The following is a 16,844-nucleotide window of genomic DNA, read 5'->3' as shown; positions in this document are numbered from 1 at the left end:
GGGAGAAATACTGCAGCTGTTCAGTGAGAAGCAGTGCAAGTTCCAGACATGACTTCCAGCAACGTAGAGGAAAGTATAAGGCAGTTGAACACAGGCCTTGTTAAAATAAATAAAACACAGAGAGAGTATATCAATGCAAAGAATAAAAAGCTGGAAAAAATTAAAGAAGCTTTAAACAGATATTCAGATGATGTGACAGAATTGCAAAACACAGAGTATGAAATGAAGAAAAGGCTGGCTGTGAATATAAGACTGCACAAGAAGAGATGTCTCAAAAAGTAATAGAATTGGAGGACACAGCACATAGGGAAAACCTGAGATTTTCTGGTGTGCCAAAGAAGCTGGAGGGAATATACTATATTAATTTTTATGACAGCAATTGGACTGGTATTCCACAGCAGGAATTAATTGAAAGGGCACATCATGTGCATGCTTCCGATGTGGTTAATAGAAAACAAGCTCGACCTTTAATAGTAAAGATGTCTTATTGGCAGAATGACTTGATTCTGACAAAACTGTGGGAGTAGGACAAAGTACTAAATGTGGGAGCCAGCAGAGTGTTTGTGGAGAATAACTGCTCATTGTACACCAGGCAGAAGATGAGTAAATAAATGCCATTATTTAAGGAATGTTGAGAAGCAGGAGTGAGATTCAAACTGATGTACCCAGCTATCTTCAAGATATTTTTCCCCTGGAGGGACAAACACATTTTTTGATGAAAAACATGCTAAGGAGGAAATGCAAAAGTTTGTCCAACAAAGGGTGCACTGTAAAACAGAAGTAGGGTTCTGCTTCGTATCCTTCTGGTGATGAGGAATACAGACAGACTGAGTCTGTGAAATCTTTTCCACTTTTCAATTGAAAGAGAGAAGAAATAAAAGATGAGTCAACTAGAAGAATTGAAATTAAGTTGGGAATGAAACAGAGGATTTGGGAGATGGTGAAGAACAGAAATAAAGTTAATAACTTGGAAATTGAAAAATGTGGGGTGATAAAGCAATAATTGTATTTGTGAAGCATGACAGAACAAGAAAATTTGAAAATAAGGGACTTCCTTGGACTTTGTTAAATTTGTAGGGGACTTTAAAGCATAGGCCTTGCTTCATGTTATTAATGTTCAGGGAATAAAAGCAGCAAGTTGGAAAGTGACAAATGTGGCATTACAAAGCAGTAATTATACTTGTGGAACATGGCAGAAGAAAAGGATCTAGAAATATTGGATTTTCCTGGACTTTGTTAAATTTGTAGGGGACTCTAAATCATATAGCCTACTTCATGTCATTAATCTTTGGGAAAATACTTGGGAGAGGGGAAGAGGAAGGAGAAAGTTAACTGTAAGTGAAACAATTTTTTTCTTAATGATGCTGTTTTAGTGGTGCATGACTTTCTTTACAAGCTACAAATTATAGTTTTCTCAGTTATTTTTAGATTAATGAAGATACTAGTATAAACAGTTGCTTATGTTTTTTTCTGGTTCTCCCTTCTGTCTTTTTGCTTGTTCATTTTTAAGATATGTAGACAGTGCAGTGTGAAAAAAAAAACAAGGGAGAGGAAAGAGGAAAGGTCTGGTTAAGAGAGCATGACAAAAGAAAAATTAGTGCGCTTTTGCTCATGCTTGCATAGGGGAATGACTGGGTTAAGGCCCTTGGCTTTATGCAGCAACAAGTCTTATTAGGAAGCATGTAAATGAAGAAGAATATTGAATATTATAATTTTTTTTCTTGTAAACAACATATACTTAGCAGTTTAGTTTGTGGTTTGCATGTCCCTAGAAGACAATCTGATAAAGAGAAATGGCTTGGAGAAAATGTTTGCTGAAAGCATTCAAGTGTTTTCTCAGCTGCGACAGCTGTAAAATTAAGACAAAACCAGACAGCTCTTGCTAAAAGCATGGGTTGTACTGTGTGTCTTAGCATGACTAACCTTTATTTTGGTTAACTCTAGCCTGTCTCTGTGGCTATCAGTTTAAAACTTTTATTCTTATTAGATATTTAAAACTTCATATTTTGAAGATGTACATAGTTTTGTGTGTTAAGTTAATATTTTTGGTGGGAGGTATTGGGGTGTTTTTTTTTTGTTTGAGGGCTTTCAATAAAACAAAAAGTTTTGTAATATGTGATATAGGCTCAAATGAATATGACAAGAAACCGTTTAAAAGACCAAGCTGCCAAACAGTATATGTATGTAACATAAAAGTTGAAACTAGACATTTAACAAAAAAGCAGTTATAAAAGATGGGAACAATAACTATATAAAATGATGCTTTCTGTAATGTCCTTAAATCTGAATTATCTCACAGATAAAAAAGAAAGAGTGGTGAACTATATTAAAAATAGTAGAATGCAAATAGCTGTGCTACAGGGGACACACCTGGAAAGAACTGGACATGTGAATTTGATAAACAAAGATTTTCAGGATGTTTTTTCAGTGGAATACTTGTATTAAATGCAAGAGGAGCTCCAATAGTGATAGAAGAGGGGGGAAATATGATAATGGTAGATATGTAGTATTAAGCAGCTACTGGCAAGGGAGGAGAATTACACTGTCATGTATTTATATTCCACCTAAAACTGATGTAATGGAATTTAAGAAAATTCTGGGAGAAATAATCTGCTTTCAGTAAGGAATATTACTTATGTGTGGGGACTGGAATTTGATTTGCAACAGTGAAGATGTGTCTTAGGGGGCCGGAAGGGGAAATATAATAAAGGAGGGTAGATTTTTTGAAGAAATTTATGAAAATGTTTGGCATGGAAGATGTGAATTTGGTACTAGGAGTTCAGAGTAAATTTACATATTATTCCCAAGATGCAAAAACTGGGCTAGGCTAGATAGAATTTATATTTTACGGGTACATGTGCATTTAATTGAAAGTGTTGAAATGCACCCAATAACTATTTCAGGTCATGCGGCAGTAGTAACTAAAATAAAGTAAAAAAAAAAAAAAAAAAACACACAAGGTTATGAAATAAAAATGAGAAACTGGCTTTTTCCCACCCATTTGTTTAAAGCAAGGAATTTAAGGAATGGGTTTTGGGAATTATTCAGGAGCTATTAGAGAAGATAAACATTTCTTCCGAAAATATAGCTAGGGAGTGAGATAAAATTAAAGTCTAGTTTAAACCTAGGGTGGAAATAAAGGAAAGGGAGCTATGATTAAGAAGTAACAGATTATTTAGAGGGACTGACAAATGTTCAAGTATTGCAAAATAGGGGGAATCCTACAGAAAAAGAAGAGGAGCAACTGCAGAATGCTAAACAGAAAATAAACGATTACCTTGATAATATGCATAAGTTTAGAAAGATTGCTGTCAAGCAACTGGTTTTTGATGATAACTCTAGAGTGCAAAAACTTTTTAGCACAATGACTCAGGCAACACAAAGCAGAAAGTGCTGTCACCAAGCTTAGGGAGCCTATAACCAGGAAGATAACAAGAGATCCTGTGGAAGTATTAGAAATATTTCAGACATTTTATGAAAATCTGTATAAAGCAAAGAAATGTGGAAATTAAGCAAAAGTACAAATGGAAATGTTTATGGAAGAATTAAATATGCATGAGGCTCAATTACTAACAGGATAGGAGGAGATGAGACAAAAATGTTGATGTATAACCAAGCTACAGGAATGCCCCCATGAATAGATGGTATTCCTGTGGAAGTTTGGAAGCTAGGAGGGGGAAAAACTAATAAAGATCTGGAAGGTTTTGTTTAACAGTATCATAAGATGAAGAGAAGTACCGACATCCTGGAAGAAAGTGGGGGTAGCAGTAATACCTAAAGAGGGTAAAGATCCATCAGATCCAGCTTCATACAGGCCCATTTCAATACTAAACCATGATTATAAAGTGTTTGTTTATAATGGCTAAAAGAATGGTAAAAATTATGCCAAAATTGATAGATATGATTCACTGTGGTTTTGTGGAGGGGAGGCAAACATTTGATAACATTAACAGAACAGTGATAATCCAGAGAGAAGCAGAATTTAAGAAAATACCACTGTTGTTGGTGGATCTTGATGCAGAGAAATCATTGGAGAGAGTAAGCTGGGACTTTGTGAGCAGGGCAATGGAAGCAGTTGCTTTCCCTGATAAAAATATAAGGTTGATTAGGAGTGTGTATGAGGGATCAGAGATGAAAATTAAAGTGGGTGGGATCCTCTCTGTTAATTTCTGCTTTAGTAGAGGAAGTAGGCAGGGGTGTCCTTTTCCCCATTTGTTTGCATTATATTTAGAACCATTGGCAAAGAAAATAAGAGACTCAGAAATTCAAAGAATTAATTGGTGTGGTAGTCAAGAAAAGCTGGCTGTGTTTGCAGATGATATTATTTTATACCTGGCAAAACCAGAGAGATACATTACAGTGTTGTGGAACATTTTAAGACAGTTTCATATCTTCTAGGGATACAACCTTAATGAAGGTAAAACAAAGGCAATAGTGGTAAATTATGTACCCACACACAGATTGGTACAGTAATACCCATATTTATAGGGACATGATAAAATGAAGTATTTAAGAGTATGGATTAAAAAGGGACTCAGCTGTGGTAGCTAAGGATATGTTGGAGGAGACTAAACAGAAGATTATACAAAAACTGAGCAACTGGAAGCTTTGTTGTATGGATGTGGATAGTAAGTTACAAGCAGTTAAAATGCTTTTAGTCCCTTTAGCTTTATACACAGGCCAGGGATATTTTTATCAACCAGAGGAGAAGTTGTGAATAGCAATTAAAAAGGTGCTGAAGGATTTTATCTAGGAGGGGAAGACGGCAAGGATCAAGTGGAATAAGGTGATTCTTCCAGTATAACAAGGTGGACTAGGATTGCCCAGTTTGAAGGGGTATTTTACAGAAACATAGTTAAGGCTCATATACATAACACAAGCAGAAAATTATAATTCAAAGTTGAAAGGAATGATGGTGATACAGGGGAGAAGCTCAAGAAACAAGGAGAGACTGGAATTTTGGATGAAGACCTTTAAGGAGAATGACAGTAATCATACAGAATATTTTATTCGTAAAGTAGCAGAAAGTATTTTAGCTCATTACATCCGAGTGATGCCTCCAGGTGCATTGCAGTAACTCCTACTGACTCCTTTAGGCGTCAAATATTGGTTGTTTATATTTGCATCAGTAATTCCAAAACTGTGCTATGTACAAGGTTTTAAAAGATTTCAATTTAAATATTGCACAGCAGCAAATTCAACTGCGTTAATATCTGACTTCTGTCTAGTGCAGCAAAATAGATATTAACTGTTGTTTTTATGATACTAATTTATATACATATCATTTTCACATTTTTCTAACTTTGTCAACAGCCAAGTAATACAGACAGAACTCCTTAGCCTCACATGAAAGCGCTCAGCTAGATGAATAAAATGCTGCTAAGAGTATGTGTTTATCTTGAGTGGTTGCTGAGATATTGTTTACAAAATATTGCAAATGTAATAGTTACTGTGTATACTGTGACTTATAAAATTCAGTTTAAGACTTAGAACCTAAAGAATACTACCACTATAAAAATTGTTTGTGCTGAAGAGTTTGCCATTTATGCTTCTTTCATAGTATGTTGGTTCCATAGATATGAACATTTGTTTGAAATGTGAGGTCATTATTTGATTCTGTCAGAAGGTTGAGGCTTCGCCCATTGGAAGTTACAGTGCAAAGTTCCCGAGCTCCATTGGAGTCATACCTCTCAACCTGAAAACGTCAAAAATCTGGACAAAGGCCCATGAAAAATAGGTACAAATCTGTACGCTGATTAACATAAAAATATCATGCATAATTATGTAACTCCACCCACTCCAGTGGAATTGTGGGATATCAGTTTTCAAACAGAATATGGCCCCAGACATCCAGACCCTGTAGTAAATGGTAACCATTTTCTTTTAAATGTGTAGCAATGATGTATGTTCACTGGGAAGGGAATGGATGATGAACCTTAGGATTTTGTTTTTGGTGACTTGCAGTATGTGGGTTTTATGATAAAAGTAGGGCATTTAATGGTAGGCAATATTCTAATTTTAGCAAAAGAATATTATAGTTTGCTAGGACCTCCAAAAGTCATTCTTCATGGCCTACTGATCAGTGGCGCAGCTACAGTTTGTGCCGCCCGGGGCTGTCTTTGAGTTTGCCACCCTTCCACCCTCACAAAATCATGGTCGAATGGGGCCTCCCAATATGCAGCCCTCCCCCCTGCAGCCATTCCAATGTCCCATTACTTGGCTATTTCTCCCCATTTACCATAAACACTGTAATGTGCATACTGCTTTACTTCTGCGATCATTTGGATTTCATTTAAAAGTTTTACTTTACATTTTACAGCACAAATACTAATCAAAATCTGCTCAACAAAGGAATGCAGTATCACAATGAAAATAGACTTCGCATTAAAACTTCTATGCCCTTGAAACTCACATTCATTGAAACCCACATTCAAAGAAAATACATCTGGCCAGTGTCAGATAAAGATTACTTTTGGGCTATTTTCAAGTCATAGGCCCCTTGCACAGGAAACATACATGTGTTATTTCATACACCTTCCTGATTGTATTAAATTATATCCCTTGTATAGTACAGTACAGTTGTTACACGGCACGTTAAATGTATTGTTTTGAACATTTTTCCAGTAAATAATGAAACAAAATGCATGCATCAATAATGACAAAACTGCCCATTTCACAACGTTTCCATCATAAAAAGTCTACTCAAACTTCTACAGTCCACCAGTATCAGTAAATGTGCACAATCTCTGCAGAAGTAAGAGTCATCTAAATAATTCAGCATTAAAGAGATCTGTAATTAATGAAGACGTTGCTCTTGAGGAGTAAATTGCCCATGTTACATTAAAAAATGATAAGCTAGTAATATTGCAATATGGAATGGATGGCAAACTGATAACAGGCTCATAGTTACTAGTTATTGCCACCAAAGAGGACAGTCTCAGGACTGCAGCATCCACCCACCTTTAAAAGTACAACACAGTACAGTATCAGGAATGCATCTACATACTGTGGGAGTATAACCCCCACAGCCTTCTGCATCAAAAGCAAGTATTTAACTTGTTATGCTATTAACAATGCAAGCAGACTTGGCATATGCAGCACTAAACTTCTTTTTCCCCGAAGCTCTCAGCTCCTTGTGAAATCCACTCAGCACTGAACTGTATCTCTCATCTTTGCAGCACAAGAAATCTGGAAAAAGCCAAAATTTATTGGGGGGACAAAAGCCCAAGAACCAGGGACACATTTTAAACATTGCTTGTATAATCTTGGAAAGTTGCTACAATAAAATGTGTTACCACCATGTGTTTCACTGCCAAGTCTTGAACCCAGGATCCTGTGCACTATAGTCAGAGCAACATACCACTATGCCATATCAGCAGTTTACTGAAAGATTGGAAGACTGAAACTTAAATGGCTATCATTTAGTGAATTCAGTTCTCACCATAGCTCTCAACCTCTTAGCACAAAACACCTGGACAAAGCCAATAATGGGAGAATACAGCCCCCAAACATATTCAGTGAATTCAGTTCTCACCATAGCTCTCAACTTCTTAGCACAACAAAACCTGGACAAAGCCAATAATGGGGGAATACAGCCCCAAAAATAGGGGGGATTTCAAATATTGATCTTATAAACTTAGAAAATTGCTAGAATAAAAGGTTTTGTGTTACCATTCAAATGCCTGTCATTATTTAGTGAATTCAATCTTTCACTGATTTATCATAAAAACCAAGAAAACCACAGATTTTATGAGGAACAGAAAAAATAATCTGGAAAGTTTCCACAAGTGGTGGCTGGTAGGGACTTTAGGCTCTTGTTACCTTTACCCAAGGTACATGATTTGAGCCTGAGTACCTCTAGCCACCAGGTATATTCAGCTAGGGCATTTCACACACATGCTCTAAATAAGCTCAACAGCAGAATAAATAATTAAATACATCCTCGGCAGTATAGAATCAAAACACCAGCTCTACATAGGATAAACTTCTCAGCGGCAAAGTGCAGAAGCAGTGTAGAAATGAACACCAGCTCTAAATAAGCATGGTGGCTTTGAGAAACCACACACTAGCGGAGAACACACCAAACCCCTCAGTGGCAAAGTGTAGAATCAGCTCAGCAGCAGAATAAATAATTAAATACCTCCTTGAGTCCTCGGCAGTGTAACCATTTCTGCAGCTTCCCTTCCCTTCTTAGTTTGTTGAACCACCATTAGTAGGCTTGCACATTATTTTGAGCCCTTAAGCTCAATTCTGACAGGCTTTTCAAGAAGCTGACATCATTTCACATGTGATGATGTCAGCTCAAAACAGCCAAGACAAAATAAAAAAAAAAAAAGCTGGGAAATTCAGAAATTGAGGGATGCCACTCGGGAATCGTAGCACCCCATTATTTAGACATCAAAACCAGTAAAAAATGAGAAATTCGGTATGGTTGAGAAGTCTGATTGGAGTGAATGAGTTAAGAACTACTCCAGCACGGGAATGGAGAAAAGAGATTCTGATGATAGGGATGACTGCTATTAGGGATACAGACAATAGGCAAGAAAGGGCTGGAATTTATTAGAGAAAACTGGCAAAGGACCCAAAGTATTGAGAGCAAATAACTAGAAAGGGAAAGGTAATAGAATGGGAAGATGCCAATAATTTATTTGGACTGCAGATTAGAGATTGTCTTCTTTGTCAGACTATAGGCAAAGAGAAAGAAATGGGGGGGGGGGGTCCTAAATGAAAGATTAGCACTGGTAGAGTTTTTAATAGAATCTAGAACAGAAGCTGCCATTAAAAAAGGAGTAATTAGTAGAGCATGTAAAATAGTACATGAAAACTATAAGAATCAATCATAGGAGCTTCGAAAGGATTGGTAAAAGAGATTGGATAAGCAATTCACAAAGAGACAATGGGGGGATATATGTATATCTCCCAAATATGCAACAAATTCTAGAAGATTTAGGGTGTTTGCTCTAAATTGGCCCTTGGTGTGTGTGTGTGTGTGTGTGTGTGTGTGTGTGTGTGCGCGTGTGTGCGTGTGTGTGTGTGTGCCTTCTGTGGAAGCTTGGGCGCCGGGCTGGCAACCCAACACAGTAAAACTCCACTGTCAATCATGAGCGGACAGGTGATCCGCTGTGACGACCCCTAACTGGGAAAAAGCCGAAAGAAGAAGAAGAAGCTTGAAAGTGTTTACATATGTATTTTTTATACTCTGGGCACACTCCAAAGAATTTTTCCTCAGATAGACAGCAAATGTTGGAGACATGATGGGAAAGAAAGAGGTAACTGGGAAGATATTTTCTGTGAGTGTAATGAGTTTGCAGACTTTAAGGATTTCCTGCGGACTGCTGTGTCAGGGATGTTGGGTGAGCAGATTGGTGTAACTAAGGAAATTTTTTGAGCTATGGTACAGAATTGGAATTATATCTGTCAACTGTCTAGATTTTTGCAGAATGTCCTGATTTTTGGCTCATATATTTGCTCTGTTCCTCATTACATTTGTGGTTTTCTGGCAAATCACTGGGATGATCTGAGGATTGAAATAACTAAATAATGACATACATCTGCATTTCAGACTTCGCATCCTTCAGAACGTGTATGTTAACCCAAACCGTGTTACTCTAGCAACTTTCTAAGTTTATAAGAGCAATATTTAAAATCTGTCCCTATTTTTGGGCCGTTGTCCCTCCATTTTTGTCAGGTTTTGTCCAGATTTCTTTCACTAAGAGGTTGAGAGGTATGATCGGAATTGCCTGAACATAATAAGGCCTTCCTAAGTCTAATTGTGGTGGCTGCCAAAAACCGAATTACTAGAAAATGCAAATCAAAGTCTAAACCAACTAGAAGTAGTGAATATAGTAATAGAGGTAAAACTACTGGAATTGGGATCTTCAGAAAAGGGAAGGAGCAAAGTACATAAGAAAAAAATGGGAATTGTGGGAACAATACATGCACAGGAAGAATGAGGTTCAAAAGAAAGCAGATGTTGAACGAGCTGTGTAAAGCTTAACTGACAATGTCTTGATATTATGAGTGATGTTTAGTGCAGTTATTTCAATGGGGTTGTGATGTATAATGTTTGCAACTAAAGTTGTATTAATATGGTTTGTTTTTCATTTATACAAATGTAAGATTACCTATGTTATATATGATAATTTAATAAAAATATTTTTGTTAAAAAAAGATTCTTTGCTTTGAGATTGTACTTCCAATTTGTGTTTTTGTCATTTGGCCTTTCTACTGGTCATAGTGTTTTGGCAAAATGTTTGGCTCCATTAAAGCCTTCTTTGGACTTCAGGGAATTCATATTTATTCCTTGCTGGCCTATTGCCTTATTTAGCTGCCCAACACACACTGTCCTCCCATGTCTACTTCATGAATCTTTTCTGCAGTCTGGGGTTTCATGTTAATTCAGTCTGCCCTGGTCCCATCTTCCTGAACACCTCCTTGATGGTAGCTTACCTCCCTTCAGGGAAAGTTTCCTTTTTACCATCAAATATTCATAGAACTAGTTCACCAAAGCAGATGTCCTTACGTTCACTTGCTGCAGTATTCTTCACTTGAGGGATATCCCTGCCAGATGGCGCCCCTGACGTCAGCCAGTATGCAAAAAACTTTTTCACCACTGTAGGCTGCAGTTGTACATAGGCCATGAAGTGGATGCATGCATGTACCATCCTCAGAACTTTTCTGCTGGCAGTCAGAAAGCCAGCTACTGAACATATGTTGCAGTTTTCAGCAATTTTGTCATTGTTTTCTCAGATAAGTGCCCCGTGGGGGAATTTCTTCTTTGTTCCTTTTTGTTACGTCATCCAGGAAGGGCAAGTGCCAATGTGGAAGACAAATTCCACATATGAACAGCCATACCAAGTGTCTCTTCTATCTAGGTCCCAATCATGACCATAAGTCTTGTAGTATCTTCCAGTCCTTCGTTCCAAAGACTCTTAGAAGCAGGCTTAATTCTTTAGCTTTGTACTTGGACAGTCAGTGTTTATAATTACTAACTAAACATATGAAGGGTGCCCTGGGATCCGATACTGAGCCTCTGAAGAATAAGGCCAAAAAAGCTTGGCCTACATCTTCAACTGCACCTCTGCCATCCAACGTCTCTCCTGAGGCGCTCATCGATCCGGAGCACATGAGAACTCTGGCTTGGAGTCACAGGCCAGACCCACTTCTGAGATCACCTTGCCTTCAGCTGCGAGCATGTTGCTAGAGGTTGGCTAGATGTCCAATTTAGATGTTGAGGGGAAACCAAGGCTTGAATGAGTGAAAGATCCTAGGAGGTTTGCTCCCAGCTTTACATCCGAAGTATCGGAGTCTGAGGCATCTGATAGTAGGTCAAGGACTGGCCCTCCAGCTAAGAAAATGCAAAAGACTAAAACATTTATGCAATACTACAGAGGCCCCTTCTGAATGGCAGGCCTTCTCCCAAACTCTTTTTCAGGCCTTCATGGCCCTTAAACAGATCTCTACAGTTTCCCCTTCTCCAGACCTTCAGTCCTTACAGAAATGGGTTAGGGAGTCTGAATCATCAGAGGATACCTCTTCTGATGAAGAGGAATCCTTAATTACTCTACCCAAATACCCTCCCCTTCTGAATATGTATCTCCTGAAGAGGAGTGTGTAGGTGCTGAATCTCCCATGGAGTAAATTTCCTTTGGAGAAACTGTCTTGAAGATGGGGGAGCAATTTAAGTGGGATACTACTCAAATTTCAGACATACAAAAAAGATACTACCAATTACTACAAATTAATTTGCCAAGTTCTTCTTCAGTTCCACCTGTCCACCCAGCTTTTTTGTATGCATTCCACAATGCCTCACAGAATCTAGATTCTCAGGCCCCTGCTAAGAAGAAGCCTGACCATTTTTGTAAAGTCCCAGGGGACCAGATTTTCATTTTGAGATGCCCTGCAGCAGACCCAGTAGTCATATCGGTTCATACTGACAAGCCATCCAGGATGCACCCTTCTACTTCCCTTTTACCTTCTGAGAAGGTAAGTAGAACCCTGGAAAGCAAGCCAGTAAAGGTCCATACATCTATAGGCAAAAGCAAAGCCAAGCCAAACCAATATGGTATAAAATTTAATAAAAGAATATCCACAGCAAATCAGCGCTTTCGTTTCACTCACGGAAACTTCATCAGAATGGTGTATTGTCACAAACAAACTACTGAAATAATCAAAACCTGAATATGAGTGGCTGTAAGTTAATTACACAACATTTGAAAATTTAAAGAAACATAACAGAAACTTTGTATACTCTTGTTTAACATATATACACACACATATGCACAACACAATTTGGTAAAAATATTTACAAATATTTGCAAAAATGTATGTACACAAATATTATTTACAAAAGTGTATATGATCTCCTAAACATGACAAAGATGTTATAAAATGTTTCCTTTCAGTTTCAAGGCAGGAACTATAGAAAGGTGGTTATTTAAACCAGGGTTTACACAGGCATCAAAGAACATTTGCCATATCATCTCTTGATATTCCAACCTGGTTTCCCAATCACCACCCCTTTCTGGAATCTGAACTTGCTGTATCACCCAGAATTTAAATCTGGCTGAGGGACAAACTAAACGATGTCTGCACAGGGCATTGATGTCTTTGCCCCTGTTTAGATCATATAAGTGCTCATATATTCTCTGTCTAAGACATCTCTCTGTCTTTCCTATATAGAATGCATAACAAGATGGTACAATATGCCTTGTATATACTATTCTTTTATAGCCACAATTGTGGTATCCATCAGTAGGAATAAACTTATCCAGGCTGGCTAAAAATAACTCACTGTTATTGACCACCATCCAACACTGTGCACAACTGCCACATCTGAAAGTACCTTTATTTTTGTGCAGTGTAAAGCTATTAACTTGTGATACATTCTCAAACAAGTTCTTAAGGTTGGCATCTCTCCTATAACTAACCTTAAAGGAATATTGAAAAACAGAGAGAGTGTTGGGCATCATGGCAAACATATTTTAAAACTTAAGAATAATTTCTTTGATTCGCAAAGAATCTTGGTTATACCCTAACACACAGTATATGTTTTTGGTTCGAGAGGTTCATTTGCCTAAGGGGTAAACATCTTCTGTTGCCCCTATTTCCAAGGTGGTCTGAATGTCAGCTGTCGTAGCAGTAATATTGTTGTTGGCAATAGGCTTACCCCTAATCAAGGGGGTAATATTTAACTCCCAAACCATCCATAATTTCCTTCTTGATGTTATCAATAAGAAGTTTGGGATAATCTTGAGCCAAAAATAAGCTCTCAGTAAATTCTAATTCCCTACTCAGAACCTGTTCATTAGAAGTCATTCAGGTTGCCCTCACCATTTGACCCTTCATGATATTCTTTTTTGGGGAGGGGGTGGTTACTTTTGAAGTTTAAGTATGAATTTCAAAAGTATTCTTTTCTGTGTATTTGAGACACATATTCACTATTTTCTGTATCTTTAGAACTAAGTATATCTAGGTATGCAATAGACTCAGTCTCAACTGAACTAGTAAAGGGCAGGAAACTGGTAGTGAAGTGAAAAAATTGCATAAAAATTGTTTGGACTCAGATGTACCGTCCCACAACACAAAAATATCGTCCAAATAACAGTAATAGGCACGAATAATTTTGAAAAAATCACTGGTAAACACAAAATTCTTCTCCCAATAAAGGAGTACCAAATTAGCGAAAATTGGCTACCTAGTCCAGTTGTTTATAATATTCACCCTGAAAATAGGTAAAATTGTTGTCCAAAGTAAGTTTATTTTCCAAAATCAGCCTAAAGTCATTGGCATTCAAAAAATCCAACTCAGCCAAAACTTCAAACCAGGTTAAACCTGTTTGGTGGGGTATAACTGAGAAAAGATCTTTAACATCTATGGTCATGAAAATATAGTTGGCATCAAAGGGAACCTGCCCTAACTTAGTAAGGAAATCCCAAGAATCTATTAAGATGTGTTGGTGTAGACCATAAAATGGCTTTAGCTTAGAGTCAATAAACATGACTAAGGGTTGTGTTTTTGAGCCAGCTGACGCTATAATTGGCCTCAGTGGGGGGTTCTGTAAGTTCTTATGGACCTTGGGGATTCCAAAGATTCCTGGGATAACCGGTCTTTTTACTCATAGGAAATTGTACAATTTTGTATCAATCATACCTTGCAAGAGATCATCTTCCAAAATAATATCTTTTTGTATGCTATTTCACATTCATTCCTAGAGGCCTGACAGTATCTTAAGAGTATCTCTACAGCCACAAAAAGCAGAGCTCTTGCTTCCTGTCTCTTCTGCTTTTACACCACATCACATCCAGGGAATTTCTCAAGGTATGTGGGTTTATGGCTTCTGCCATTCCCATGGTACCTCTGGCAAGAATACACATGAGGAAGCTCCAATGGTTTCTCAGATCAGACTAGACACAATACTCACATCATCTAGAATTCCCTATTACCCTACTCCCTTGCTTGAAAAAGGAAATTCCCTGGTGGTCTCAACAGGTAAGCCTAAATCCAGGACTACCTCTCCACTGTCTGGATCCAGTCTAAGAACATGGGCTGGGGTGCAGCTATGGGAAAATACACCATTCAAGGAGGGTGGTCCCATCAACACAGAGAAGATGAGAGCATTGCTCCTAGCCCTTCAGATTCCTCATCAGCCCAGGCCCACTGAAGTAGTTCACTGGCAACATGACGGTAGTGTGGTATGTGAACAAGCAAGGGGGACCATATCCTATCTATTTTGCATGTTGGCCCTCCTAGTATAGGACTTCCTCAAAAAGCATAATGTTACCTTTCAGGCGGTGTACATCCTCTCAGACAGAAACATTGTGGCAGACACGTTGAGCAGATCAATCCCATGAATGGATGCCTCACAGGAATGCGATCGTGGACATAGTCCACCAATGGGATACTCCAGAAATAGACCTATTTGCTTCCCCTCTGCTCAGACAACTTCCAATATTTTGTTCCAGCGTCCCAAGTCCTCTGGCATGGAAACTGGATGCCCTTTCATTCTCAGGGAGGGGGATGTTTCGCTACACATTCCCTCCCTGTCCTCTAATACCAAAATTCCTGCTCAAGATCAGGCAGGACCGACCAAAAATCTTGCTGGTTGACTCCCTTTTGGCCAGGACAGCACGGGGTTCACCTTCTCTTCCAATTAGCCCAGGGCTATCACCACAAGTTACCCCACTTGCTCAGGATTTTGCAGAAGGCCAGAAAACCCAACACTAGAAAATCATATGTTTCCAAATGGGAAAGGTTTTCATTATGGTGCCAATATAAGGATCTGAATCCATTAACTGTGGATATTCCAGAGGTTTTATCCTACCTGTGTGAGTTGCTCAGTGCTGGCTTGGCTTATTCATCAATCAAAGCCCACATGTCAGTCATATCTGCATGTCTGCCCTTATCTCCCCCCTCCACTCCAGGTTCAAGCTGAAGCAGTTCCTTAAAGGTGTCCTCCACATTAGACCTGCCAGGAAACCCATCCCTCCTTCCTGGGACTGCAACTTTCTACTGGAAAATCTGACTCTGCCCCCCCCCCCCTTTGAATCACCAGTGTCCTCTTCCCTCAAGCATTGCACCTGGCAAATGGTCTTGCTGGTTATCTTGACTTCAGCAAGAAGGGCGTCAGAACTCCAAGCCATTATCACTATACCCCCTCCTTTTCTAGCTTTCCATAAGGACAGGGTATTTCTGAGAACCAACCCATCCGTTATGCTAAAAGTGATTAACAAGGTCTCTTTTAACCAATCCATCCAACTCCCCTCCCGCACAAAACCGCAGTGAGAGGATTCAACATTCCTTGGATGTCTGCAGATAACTGAGGTTCTACTTGGACAAAACTAAACCCTTCTGGAAATCTGACCAGCTCGTCATTGATTTCCATCCCAGGGCACTGGGGCTCCCTGCTTCCAAGCAGACCATATCTTCCTGGATCTCCAAAACCATCTCCTTCTGCTACACTAACCATGGAAGGACTCTTTCCTCCCCTGTAAAAACCCACTCTTCCAGAGCCATGGCTTCTTCCAAGGCCTAGATAACAGCACTATTCTTGAGGTAGCTCCCTGGTCTACCATTCATACCTTCACCAGACATTACAAACTGGATACTGTCTCCAGATCCAGAACTGGCTTTGCCAGAGGCATCCTCCATGGCTTCATTGAGAGCTCATCTATTCAGCCCCCTCCTTTTCCTCTTGAGCTTTGGCACTCACCCTCAAGTAGAAAAACAAATACTCCAATGGTGCACCAGACACTGTCAAGAAACCAATGCGATTGCGATAATAAAACTCCTTTATTTGAACAAGTGGCACCAAAAACTCACCCTCAAGTGAAGACTACTGCAGCAAGTAAGTAGAAGGACATAGAAAAGTTGTGTAAAATCTTACCATAACCACAGAGGTCCTTCTCTTCACTGCTGCAGTATTCTATCCCTCCCATCTTCCCCACTGGACTCTCGTCTTTCCTGGATACTCACACCATTTCTTCCATAGACAGCCTTTCCTCCTGGCACATTCACTTCTGAGGATGGTACATGTGTATATCTGTTTTATGGCTTGTGTACAACTGCAACCTACGCCAGACGTAGCATGTACCCTACAGTGGTGAAAAAGTCTTTTGTATACTGGCCGACTTCAGGGCACCATCTGGCGGGGATATCCCTCAAGTGAACAATACTGCAGCAGTGCAGAGAAGGGCATCTATGGTTATGGTAAGATTTTGCACAACTTTTCTTTCCTCAGCAGGAGTATTCCTCAGAATTTTCAGTTACATTGCTTCATGCATCCTCATAATTTCTTTAACCAGATTTCACATGAGTAAAATTCAAATGTTTCTCAAGTTAGTCTG

The 16,844-nt window shown here is 38.9% G+C and overlaps 1 protein-coding gene across 1 annotated transcript in view; it reads left to right on the top strand.

Annotated features, from left to right (window-relative positions):
• The window catches only part of LOC122812929 (lethal(3)malignant brain tumor-like protein 4), a 2,410,392-nt gene that overhangs the window by 1,858,604 nt on the left and 534,944 nt on the right, over positions 1-16,844 (top strand). The window lies entirely within an intron of this gene.

This window comes from Protopterus annectens, chromosome 1.part1 (genome assembly GCF_019279795.1).
Source record: "Protopterus annectens isolate FY-2018-M chromosome 1.part1, PAN1.0, whole genome shotgun sequence".
Classification (NCBI taxonomy): Eukaryota; Metazoa; Chordata; order Ceratodontiformes; family Protopteridae; genus Protopterus; species Protopterus annectens.
The sequence above is the reverse complement of the archived record's forward strand: the minus strand, read 5'-3'. Positions and strand labels throughout refer to the sequence as shown.